The sequence below is a fragment of the Rhinolophus sinicus genome, chromosome 14 (assembly GCF_057876585.1).
Source record: "Rhinolophus sinicus isolate RSI-liver-muscle chromosome 14, RSI-T2T, whole genome shotgun sequence".
NCBI classification, from domain to species: Eukaryota; Metazoa; Chordata; class Mammalia; order Chiroptera; family Rhinolophidae; genus Rhinolophus; species Rhinolophus sinicus.
In genome coordinates this window covers 10887706-10898926 of record NC_142514.1, presented here as the reverse complement: position 1 = coordinate 10898926, position 11221 = coordinate 10887706, and the positions used below count along the sequence as shown (strand labels likewise).

At 50.7% G+C, this 11221-nt stretch overlaps 1 long non-coding RNA gene across 1 annotated transcript; it reads right to left on the bottom strand.

Moving 5' to 3' along the window:
* Nucleotides 1–504: 504 nt before the first annotated feature.
* Nucleotides 505–11183, bottom strand: LOC148755356 (uncharacterized). The gene is made up of 2 exons (XR_016018547.1): nt 11080–11183; nt 505–2178 (listed from the first exon to the last, which is right to left on the bottom strand). It is a non-coding gene; the product is annotated as an uncharacterized LOC148755356 (long non-coding RNA).
* Nucleotides 11184–11221: the final 38 nt, after the last annotated feature.

Here is an 11221-nt window from a genome sequence, read left to right as displayed (position 1 = left end):
ATGGTGATGTGCTCTGCTTTGCGTTATCTGTGGTCTCTTACCAGCGCACAAGTCAGTGGGGAGGGTCTGCACACACCCAGCAGCCAGGAAGCTGAAGGTTGAGGCCTGGGCCCTGTGCAGCCTCCCCACAAACTGCAGAAGGCATGTTCTGCATGGTCACCAGTAAGTGGCTCCCTCACCATGCTCATTGTCCCATGAGCGACCCTGAGGCGTTGCCTCCATCTGTACTCTCCTTGCTCTGCTCCCCTCCCACCAACCAGGGTTCACGTCAGTGCACACCAGTGTGCCCTGGCCAAGCTGGTGCTGTGAGTGTTGTTTCCCATACAACTCAGGGGTCCCGGGTGGCTTACCCTGAGCTGATCATTTTAGGCACATAACAGTGTAGGAATGAAAAGTGGATTTGATTTCATTGATATTTAAATCTCTGTCGATTTCATTTTTTTGTTAATGTTTCCCCCTGATGACTTTTTAGCAATTTAACAAATAAAACAAAATGAACAGAACTGTCTTCACTGTTTTATTAGTCAAAAGAAACAAAGCTGTAATGAATGGAAAGCAGTTGAGGTTGGAGACTGAAGGTGGAAGCAAAGTAGTTGGAAATATCCTTCTCTAGGATGGTTGTGTTTCCGGGCAGAGGTGGACAGTTGCCCTTCCCTGAGAACAATGCCGTTTAATTCTAAAGCAGCTCTCTCCATCATGCTTGAAGGAGTCGGTGTTTCAGAGTCTCAGTACCAGCCTGCAGTGGAGACCCAGGAGGTGATGAGCTTGCAGCAGAGGCCCAGGGGCCAGAACGACATCTGCGTCATCACGGCCTCCTAAGCAAAGGTGAGGACACAGGCTCCTGGGTCTTGAAACAGCACAGCTAATAGTGGTCGGGGACTCGGGCCTGAAGCCCTAGAGGCCGGGGCTCCCCCTACTTACTGCTCACCCTTGGATACAGTTTTTCTTGTCCATAAATACAGTGGTTTCTATCTTAAACAGGATCATGAGGATTAACTAAAATTGGTTTTGAAAAGCGCCAGCAAAAAGTGCCTGGCACATAGTAGGTGCTCAAAAAATGGTGGCTGTGATAATTAGCCCCTGAAGAAAAGACAGGATTTTGAAGGAAAGGGCGGGGCGCCGTGTGTAAATTGGTAGGAGCATGGCCGTAGGAAGGATGCTGCGTGGCTGCCGTTGCCTGGGGCGTCTTAGATGTCAGGAGAGCCCTGGAGGCTTCTGCCTCTCCAGAGCAGTAAGGAGCAGCTGTGCCATAAATCGGGTCAGAACTGTCTCAGTTGTTTTATCTCCCTTTTGGACTTTATTCCTTGGCTTGCTAGTTGAATTCAGCCTCTGGGCACATGAGGTATTCTGTCCGGATTCAAAGCACACTTTGTTGGCTCCTGGTCTGGTAGTGTCATTTGGGGGCTGCTGACATGAGCCCGCCCACCCGTGTGAGGGCCTGGAAGAGCCAGGCACCCTAAGGATAATAGGGGACTGCAGCCCCGAGGCTACTTAGCGACTATGTGCCAGTTTCTTATTCCCCTGGGTCTTTGTGCCAAGCACTTAACGTTCTTTCATTCAGAACATACTGCATATCAACTGGCCCAGACGCAGGCCTGCAGCTCTCCTCCCAGGTTGCAGGATGAGGCTTCCACTTCTAACACTATATAGTCTGAGGCTGGCTGTGCCGTTTACTGCAAACCAGTATGTGATGTGAGGAAGGGCCGCGGGTGCAAAGGCCCAGCTGGTACCATGTGCTGGCAGGTACTGAGTTGGTGGTCGAATAGAATGATTGTTTCGAATGCGTCTGCAGTTGCACTTGTGAAAGGGTGAGACTGGCTCCTTGTGGGTCTGTTGGGCTGAACCAGGTCCAGGGGGTAGAAGCTCACAGGAAAAGGTTTCAGGGTCCTTGGGAAGAACTTTGTTACGTTCAGAGCTCAATGTAACAGGTGGAACCAGTTAGGTGTCACTGGAGGAATTCAAGCATTGCGTGGGTTTGTCTGTGGGATGCAGAGGAGGCGATGTTCAGTGGGTGGGATGCCAGTGGTGATTGGTGGTCCTGGGGCAGGAGGCAGACATCGGTGCCAGCGGAAGACCCCACACGCCCAGCCTCCAGGGCAGGCCGCCCGCAAGGCTCTCCTAACTTAGTCTGTCCATGCCAGAGGCCACGCTCCTGACCACTGATGAGCATGTCCCGCGCTGGAGGGATCAGAACAAGAAGACAGCAGTGTGACAGCCCAGGTCGAAGGATGGTTGCGAGCAGAGAAGAGGCAGCGTGCCGATTTGGGGAGAAACCTTAATATTGAGATCACAGTTCAGAGAAGGTCCGTGACTCACCTACGGCCTTCCAGGAGTTGGCAGCCACCACCTTCCCGTGCAGACCTAACATAACACTCCCTGGCCACGCCCCTGGGTACGAGAGGGCCAGAGGCCTGTGCACATTTGGGTCTAGTTAGGAAAGGGGCAGCTGCGCACTGTCCTTTCTCCTTCCTGGGTCTTTGCAGCTCTTTTCCAGCTGGCTCTGTGGGGGGCAGTGCAGGGCTCACTGACTCAGACGAGGAGACCAAGGCCTTGCCCATGTCACTACCCTGAGCTGGCTCTTCGGCCCAAGACTGCCTCACGTCACCCTAATCCAGGGAAGCTGGGAAAGACTAGGCTTGGAGCACCCTCAGGTCCAAGCAGGGCGGAAGGCATCACCTGGCCATTTTGCGGGCTGTAGTGCTGCCATGTGTGACGGGTTCACCTGGCTTCTCTGCACCTTCTCACCTCCCCCAGGCAGAGGGGCGCATCCCCAGCTAAGGTCTGCCTTCTCTCAATGACCATAAATATCCCCATCTCTTCCTCTCTCTACAATATACCACCAACAAAAGCGGTTCGGTGATATTGTGGATTCTTTGTGAGGTAATGATTTCACCATTGCTGGAAGTGTTCAAGCCGAGCGTAATAACTTGCATGCGAGGGATGACAGAGCTGATTTATGCATCAGATCTAGAATGGGACCAAGGAACCCCTACATGCCCTTTCAACTTTTGAGACATTTTGTGGACTCTGAAAGGACTTCCTAGAGAGGATGCAAGACAGGGACATAGGCACACAGTTTGGACCAGGAAAGACCTTGGTTCAAAAGATGGCCCTGTCACACTGACCACCTCTCTGAGCCTCAGTTTTATCACTAAAATGGCCATGATGCTGCCAGCCTCACAGGTTAGCGATTTAGCTGGAACCAGCAATTACTGTTCGTCTGTGGAATGGGTGTACTTCCCCCAAAAGGCCACCTGGGGGCACCCTGTGAAAGGCTTTGAGACTTGGGTGCTCTGTCACGGGCAGTCTTGAGGAGGAAACCGAATGTTCTGGAGGAGAAAAGGGCCCATGTTCCCCTTACCTCTGTTGGCACAGCTTGGGTAGGACCCCTTGTCTGGCATGTGCCGTGCTCTGAGCACCATCTCCAGGCTAGCCCGCCTGTACTCTCTGCCCCAGCCCCCACCTGTGGGAAAGCTAGTGTTTTCCCCACAGGGCTGGGCTCTGGGCCCAGGCCCTGTCAGCGTGCACAAAGCTAAGCTAATGTTTTAAGAAAAGGTCTAAGAGGCCTGGCAGAGTGTGTCATGCCTCCACCAGGGAGCCTGTCTGTTCACCCACTGCAGGGAAGGAGGGCTGAGAGCCAGGCCTTACCAGGCAGAAGCCCGGGAGGAAGAAGAAAGCTCCCAGAGCCAGGGGTCCTGGACCACCGCCCTCCCATAGGAAGACCAGGAGAAGCCAGGACCACCCTGGGGATCATTCTCAGCGTCCAGCACTGAGACACAGGTGACTCCAAAGAGACCCATCTCTTGCGGAGCTTACAACCTTTGTACAAACCAGGGAGACTGAAACTGAACAAAGATGACAAAGCCTGAGCTTCTGAGGCCAAAGACAGTACAGATAGCATATTAAAAAGATAAGAAGGATGTGGAGTCAGAACCATCTGTAACCAACACAGCCAGCCAGGGACAGTATGGCTGCTCTGGAAGACAGAGAACTACGAAGTTGGTCTTCGCCTTGCCCCGGCCTCACCCTGCTAAACTGAGGCCAGGGGCAGGTGAGGACAGAGCCTTTCTGTGGGGTCCCCGGCTTGGCCTCTGGCAGTCAGTAATGCAAGATGTTGGCAGGCCTGTAGGCCTCCGACAGACTCCCCTTGCTCCAGGAAGAATACCAAAGGGCTTTAGGAGGTCTGGCATGTTCTGGGCTGAGGACAGTGCACAGCGACCCATGCATTTGATGACCAGAGGTCATCCCCGCAGGTGGAGCAGGGAAAGATGCTTATGATCTGAATCCACAGTGGGAAGAAAGAACACTTGTGGGGGCCAGCCCGGTGGCTCAGGCGGTTAGAGCTCCATGCTCCTAACTCCGAAGGCTGCCGGCTTGATTCCCACATGGGCCAGTGGGCTCTCAACCACAAGGTTGCCAGTTCAATTCCTCGAGTCCCCCAAGGGATGGTGGGCTCTGCCCCCTGCAACTAAGATTGAACACGGCACCTTGAGCTGAGCTGCCTCCCGGATGGCTCAGTTGGTTGGAGCACGGGCTCTCAACCACAAGGTTGCCAGTTCAATTCCTCAAGTCCCCCAAGGGGTGGTGAGCTCTGCCCCCTGCAACTAAAATTGAACATGGCACCTTGAGCTGAGCTGCCGCTGAGCTCCCGGATGGCTCAGTTGGTTAGAGCATGCCCTCTCAACCACAAGGTTGCCGGTTCAACTCCCGCAAGGGATGGTGGGCTGTGCCCCCTGCAACTAGCAACGGCAACTGGACCTGGAGTTGAGCTGCGCCCTCCACAACTAAGACTGAAAGGACAACAACTTGAAGCTGAACAGAACCCTCCACAACTAAGATCGAAAGGACAACAACTTGACTTGGAAAAAAAAGTCCTGAAGTACACACTGTTCCCCAATAAAGTCCTGTTCCCCTTCCCCAGTAAAATCTTTAAAAAAAAAAAAAAAAAAAAGAACACCTGTGATAGGTCAGCATGGATGGGGCTATGGCAGAGGTATGGAGGAGAGTTTCTGGAGCAGGAGGCCCACAAAAGCCCAGGAGACACGATACCCAAGAAGCATGTGCCCCCCCAAACCCACCATGCTTCCCTGGCATTGGGGTAAGCCCCCCCTTCCACCCCAGCTTGAGCCCCAGTGCCAGAGGAGGGGGAGATGAAAAGAAACGAGGCTGAAGAGACTGAGTGTTTAAATTGTAGGGAATGAGAAATCACTGTGTTTAAGCTGACCAGGAAATTACTGGATTAAAATGCCTGCATGCAGAGAGAGATTAAATTGAGCCAGAGGAAACAAAGCTCTAGTTCTTAAACATCTGAGTCATTGAAGGTAAAAACTTGTACTCGCTCCAATCAGGAGAGAAGTCAGATAAAGTGCTTGGGAACCCCAAGAAGCAAGGATTAGAGAGATTACAGCCAGTGCCGGGGAAAGAAAGTAAAAGGGTGTTTCAGTAGAGGGAACAGCCTGAGCAAAGGCACAGAGATCTGGGTGTGACCAGTCCTTCTGGAACGTTGAGATGGCCCGTGTGACTGGAGTGGACAAGGCAGAACTGGAGAATGAACTGGAGGTGGAGGATGAGAGGCAGAGCCCAGGAACAGGTACCTGGATCGCAGCAGTGGCGACGAGAGGACAGAGAAATACATGGGGAGAAAACTCAGCCTCTGGCGGCTGACTGGATGTGGGGGTGGGGGTGGAGTTGTCTGGCCGGCACGCCTTCCTGCATTAAGTGAATGTATAGTACCTACTGTGTGCCAGGCACTGTCCCTGACTCGTGGAACTTGCCCTTCAGTGGGAGTAGGGGACAAGGGACAGACAAATATGTAAACAATTAAGCAAGACCATTCCAAGCGAGTACCATGAAGAAAATAAAAATGGTATGTGACAACGTATGATAACAGTTGGACTCATCAGAGAAGCCCTTTGTGAGGAGGTGCCATTTCAGCTGAGACCTAAGCGTAAGAAGCAGCAGCCATGGATAGATGGGGGAAGACCATTCCATATGTAGAGAATAGCAAGAACAAAGGCCCGGAGGCCGTCATGAACTTGACAAGTGCCAGGAGGAGAGGAAACGCCAGTGTGACTGGAGTACGTGACTGGGGCAGAGTACGCAGGCGGGCCTTGTCGGCCATGGGGAAGGAGTGGCGGGCGTGGGGATTATGCCAGGTGCCAGGGGAAGCCAGTAAGAAGGTTTTAGGCAGAGGAGTGACACGTGGGGCTGTGCAGGTCAAGGACACCAACTTTGCTGCCACGCCCAAGCCTGGTACATCCCAGCCTCGAAAGAACTCTGGGGGTGATTTGGCAGCTGCAGCCCCAAATCCTGTATTTAAATGGAATCTGACATTTTCAGTTGGCCCCTCCTCTCTACCCTACTGCCCTGCTTCTAAGTGAACTTGCCTCGTTCTTTATTTCAGTCCCACCAGAGTGTGCAATACCTAAGGGCAAGGTCTGTGTCTCACTACTGTCTTCCCAGTGTCTGGCCTGGCACAGGGAGTGCTCATAAATATTTGACAAATACATGTCCTCGTCCACCTGTGCCTGGAAGGTTCACCCTACTACCTGACTGGTCCTTCTTCCAAGCTCGCTATTCTTCAGGCCATTCTCCAAGCTGCAACCATACATAGGCAGTCAGTCAGTGAACACATTTTTATTGTTTTTACTATACGTCAGACATATTTCTAGGTAGTAGGGATTATTATGGGCTGAATTGTGCCCCCCACCCTGTCCTATGTTAAAGTCCTAACCCCCATACCTCAGAATGCGATCATATTTGTAGATAGGTTCTTTACAGAGGTGATTCAAGTAAAATGAGGTCACTAGGGTGGACCCTAACCAATATGACTGGTGTCATAAGAAGAGGAAATTTGGACACAGACTCGTACAAAGGGCAGGCAATGTAAAGACACAGGCGAAGATGGCCACCTGCAAGCCAGAGAGAGAGGCCTGAGAGATCTTTCCCTCACAGCCCTCAGGTCTAAGCTCCAGAACCGAGAATACATTTCTACTGTTTAAGTCACCCAGTCTGTGGTACTTTGTTACTGCAGCTCTACGAAACTAATAATACAAGGATACATATAAAAAGACAAGGCACCTGTCCTCCTGGAGCTTATTCCTAGGAAAGGGAGACAGATAATACATTTTAAAATTTCAGGACCAAGAACAGGACGTTGTGAAAGAGTGAGCCTGGGACACGGGGGCAAATGATTGCGTGATAGAGGGGGAAGGCCTCTCTGTGCAGGTGACATTCAAGCTGAGACCTGAGCGAGGGCAAGCAGCCATCCATGTGAGGTACAGAGGGTGGTGTAGACTGCTCCGCGTGCTGGGAACTATAACGCAGAGGCCCTAAATGGGAACAGAAAAAGGCCAGAGTACAGCAGGCCAGGGCAAGAGGGTGGCAATTGAAATGAAAGCAAGAGGTCAGGGGCCAATCACAGAAGGCCTTGAAGGCATGGTGTTTGGATTGTGTTCTGAGTGCAGTGAAAACTATTGGAAGACTATAATCATGAGTGTGATATTACCGTGTTTCCCCGAAAATAAGACCTAGCTGGACCATCAGCTCTAATGCATCTTTTGGAGCGAAAATTAATATAAGTCCAGGTATTACATTATATTATATTATATTACATTATATTATATAAGATCCAGTCTTATAGTAAAATAAGTCTTATAGTAAAATAAGACTGGGTCTTATATTAATTTTTGCTCCAAAAGACACATTAGAGCTGATTGTCTGGCTAGGTCTTATTTTCAGGGAAACACGGTACTGGATTTACTTACATGGCAAAAAAGAGCACTCTGGCTCTGTGTGGCATCCCAGGCGGCAAGTAGGGAAACCCCGAAGGAAGCAGTGCAGGGTGCAGGAGATGAAAACACAAATCTGACTTCCCCTTCTCCACTCACCTCCCTGGCTGGCCCACTCGCCCCTGCCCTCCAGGTCCTCAGGCCTGTGTTTGAGTCTGCCCCCGGGCCATCTACTCCTCAGAGTTGGTGACTGCATCCCTGCCTTTATAAACCCTCCTCTCGAGGCCTTGTGGGGCCTTGTCTAGGAAGTGCTCGGTCAATCTGGGGGGGTGGGGGAGACCAAAGCATTAAGAAAAGAGGGGACTAATCAGAAGGTTCTACACTAGAAGAGCCTTTAGGTAGATGGTCCACCTGCTTTACCTGAGGCCCTATGAAGAGGAGAACTTGCTTCGGGGGGACATACAAGTTAGTGGTCAAAGGGGCACAGGAGAGGGGAACTCACTAGACCAGGATGGTTCACAAGCATCCTTCAGAAATACAATTCTGACCACCTCGCTCCCAGGCCCCAACCGTTGACTGATTTCCTGTCTCCAGCAGGGGTGTTGATCTAAGTGAGGTCTATCTGTAGACCCTGTTTTTACTATAAGCCAATCTATATGTTAACACGTTGCGTACGGCGGGGTTTAAATCCCTCATACCCCTCTGTTCCAGCAGGTTTTTAAAAGAAACTACTTTAAAATGCACTCTTCTCTTTAAAGCGTAAATGCTTCTATGTCATTTATTATTTTTCTATGGAATTTCTTAGGATTTACTCACCTATGATGTTAGTAATCCCTCCTGGTGTGATACTGCAGAAAGCAGCTTCCTTTGTTATTAATGAAACACAAATAATTCAGTAAAATGTGCAAAGTAAAAAGAGTCAACAGTAAAAACGAGAATTCTTGTTATCCGTCCTTAACGCATGGCTCAGAAAAAAAACGAAGATTCTCGTGATCCGTACCCAACGTGTTAAAGACCTACCCCCTAATGTGATTTATTTGGAGATAGGGCCTGAAGGAGGTAATTAAGGTTAAATGAAGTCAAAGCGCTAATCCAATAAAACTACTGTCCTCATAAAAAGAGAGAGACACCAAGAGTGTGTGCACAGAGGGAAGGCCACGTGAGGACATAGTGAGAAGACAGCCGTCCGCAAGTCAGGAAGAGAGGCTCACCAGACCCCAGCCATGCCAGTATCTTGATTTTGGATTTCCAGCTACCCTAACTGAAGAAACAAATTTCTGTTGTTTAAGCCACCTCGTCTGTGGCAATCTGTTACAGCAGCCCAAGTAGACTGGTATAGAACCCACCTTCTGAACTGCTCAGTCTTCTTGTTGAACATGCAGGCTCACAGACCCCTCCGACATCCCCAAGCAGAATCTCTGGGTACGGAGCCCAAGAATCCATGTTTTGAACGGGCTCCTGGTGCTCAGGGAAGTGTCCTCTTCATGAGCTCCTGAGGGCACTGAAGACGGACTCCCCTAATTCTCTGGCCACCAGCTCTTCTGCCCACCAGCCTCCCTGTCTGTGCCCAAGGGGACATCACATCTTATTTGGCCTCCCGGTTAACCGGTAAGCTCATTCTGCCAAGTTGCTGCATTTCTTCACACTCTCCCTGAGTCCTCCACGAGCCAAGCCAGTGCAGGGCTGGATGTGAAGTCTAGAAACCCAGAGGTAAGTCAGCTCTGAGCCCTGCCACTGAGGCACAACCGGTCAGTGGCGGGAGCTCCACACCGCTATGAATAACCATGACAATGGGCAGATATGGTAAGGACCGCAGGAAAGGGAACTGCTGACCTGGGAGTATGGGCAACGGTTTCAACGCAGAATCCTGGAGGAGTGGTTATTCATTTGTCCTATCTCTTCCTAGCTGCAGTGGAAGCAAGTTGAGGGCAAGTGCCCTGTCTTACACATCCTCGTCCCCTCGGCCCCCCTGGACATGATGCGCCTCCATGATTTGTGGGTTTGTGGTCCTCTGGCTACTTTCAGCTTTACTAGGAACAGCCCTCCTAGGCTGGGGCAAAGCTTTAAAAACACACTGGCCCAATCGGACAGAACAGATACAAACTTCAGAATCCAAAAACCCTGCGTTCTGAGTCTAGTTTTCCCACTGACCACCTGTGCGTGGTGTGACCTCAGACAATCATGTCTCTGAGCTTCCTCATCTGTAAAAGAAGAGAGAATAGGGGCCGGCCCGGTGGCTCAGGCAGTTGGAGCTCCGTGCTCCTAACTCCGAAGGCTGCCGGTTCGATTCCCACATGGCCCAGTGGGCTCTCAACCATAAGGCTGCCAGTTCGATTCCTCGAGTCCCACAAGGGATGGTGGGCAGTGCCCCCTGCAACTAAAATTGAACATGGCACCTTGAGCTGAGCTGCCGCTGAGCTCCCGGATGGCTCAGCTGGTTGGAGCGCGTCCTCTCAACCACAAGGTTGTGCCAGTTCGATTCCTGCAAGGGATAGTGGGCTGCACCCCCTGCAACTAGAAAGCAGCAACTGGACCTGGAGCTGAGCTGCGCCCTCCACAACTAAGACTGAAAGGACAACAACTTGAAGCTGAACAGCACCTTCCACAACTAAGATTGAAAGGACAACAACTTGACTTGGAAAAAAGTCCTGGAAGTACACACTGTTCCCCAATAAAGTCCTGCTCTCCATCCCCAATTAAAAAAAAAAAAAACAAGTGGCAAGAAAGATGGGATAAGTGTGTTAAAAAAAGAAGAGAGAATATTTCCTGCACAGGTTTGTTTATAGAAGTAAATGAAGTAACCTCTGTAGTGCACCCACTGTCTGGCACTTAGTTGGCTTTCAGTAAACTTCAACTCATAGGTTATTCCTTACACAGCAGGGATTTGCCCTACATGAAGGTAATGCAAGAGGACACTGGGAAAAATTAAGCTAATACACAACCTCCCAGTAATGACCCAGCTGCATCCTGTCCAACTAATAGTCATCACTGATCACACACCTCCTGAGTAACAGGCCCAGTGTCTTTTGTAGACCAGGCCCGGCACATGGTAGGTACTCAGCAGTTATTTGTTGAATGAATGGGATGAATCAGTCAATAAATACTTGAAGGTACAATCCAGTGGGCCTCTGACTCATTTTTAAGAACCTGAGCAAGTCCCTTGACTTCTCTGAGCTGCTTTTTCCCCATCTGTGAAGCCAGAGATGTTTAAATCATCTCGAGGTCCTGCCAAACAGGATTAATAGAGTAGTAGTAATAATAATAGTATAATAATAATAATAATACTCATTGATCAGTTCTGTGGACCAGGCACTGTTGTAAAGAACCCTAGGAGGTAACAGCATTTTACCTTCACTTTATAGAAGAGGGAACAGAGAGGCTGGAAAGGTCCTGTGTGTCGCTGAGCGGTGGAAGCTGCAGACCAACCCGCCGCCGAGAACCCAGCACCCTAATCCCGCCCCCAGCGTCGCCATGACAACCCCCTCCGCACA